Here is a 1183-nt window from a genome sequence, read left to right as displayed (position 1 = left end):
AATCGCGGTGCCGATCCTCGTGTCATTAGAGGCAACCGGTGTCTACACACGAGAGCTCAGACACGAGCTTCTTTTCTCAACTATAAGCAAATTCTTCATCCATTTTGTCTACTCGGAATCTACTAGGGGGTGTCTGAGTAAACGAAAAACTAAAAATAGCACGTGTGGTTTTGGCGCCAAATGGCATGTGATTTCGCGGCCAAATAGCACGCTTTCTGAAATCACCCACCTCAGGAGGTGGGTGATTTGGAATTGGCGCGAAATCACAAGAAGCAGAAGAAATACCACGCCCCGCGGCATCCACGGTGGTGCTCCAGATACGACGCAGAGCGCCTCTACCGTGACCAAGGGGTAGCCTCGACGAAGGGCTAAGGCCCAGACGCCCGTCCATACCTCCAAAAATGCTAATGCAGAGACCAGGATAGATCGGCCACCCACGTCGGTGGCCATACCTTCGTCAATTTTACGAGTTTGAGCCTGCCATTTAGATATGTTTTATAGCTAATTCAGAATAAGGCGGTGTTTGTGCTAACAATCTGGATTTAGCAGTCTATCAGGTGGCTAGCAAACAGAGCATCGCATTTGGCACTGCGCCAGATTAGATCGGCCACCCCCATCTTTACTAAAATTAAGTATAGTTGTATCAAAAAGATTGACGCTCAGTAATGTGTCCTGTTTCCTTTCCTATGAACCACGTTTACGCATCGACGCGGCAAGGACTCGATAAGCGACTCGAGTAGAGCGATGGGGTTGATTCTCACGCTTCGAAAAGCCCAGCAGTAAGGTCTGCTACGCTTTCAAACTGGTTGCCATTATTATAATCTCTTCTACCCGTTTTGAACCACACGTTTTCTATGCGGTTCAGATGTGGGGACTTGGACGGCCAGTCTAAAACATCAACATTTTGCTCTTGAAAAAACTCCTTTGTGCGCATTGATGCATGAATACTTGCGTTGTCTTGCTGATAGATGTAATCTGTACCGTAGTTTAAATGCGCGAAGGGGAGGAGAACACCAACCTGTCCACCCTTGAAAGGGTGCGCTGGATGGTGTGCACCGAGACGGAGAGTTTCACCTCGGCCTTAAGCTTAGCGGCCCAGAGATTGCCCTCGGACACCTCGCGCACAAGTCGCCGGGTCTCACGGATCGTTAGAGTGGTGGAGGGACCTGGGCGCTTGAGTTTC

This window comes from Phytophthora parasitica (assembly GCF_000247585.1).
Source record: "Phytophthora parasitica INRA-310 unplaced genomic scaffold supercont2.12, whole genome shotgun sequence".
Taxonomy (NCBI): Eukaryota; Oomycota; class Peronosporomycetes; order Peronosporales; family Peronosporaceae; genus Phytophthora; species Phytophthora nicotianae.
Note: the sequence above shows the minus strand (reverse complement) of the source record.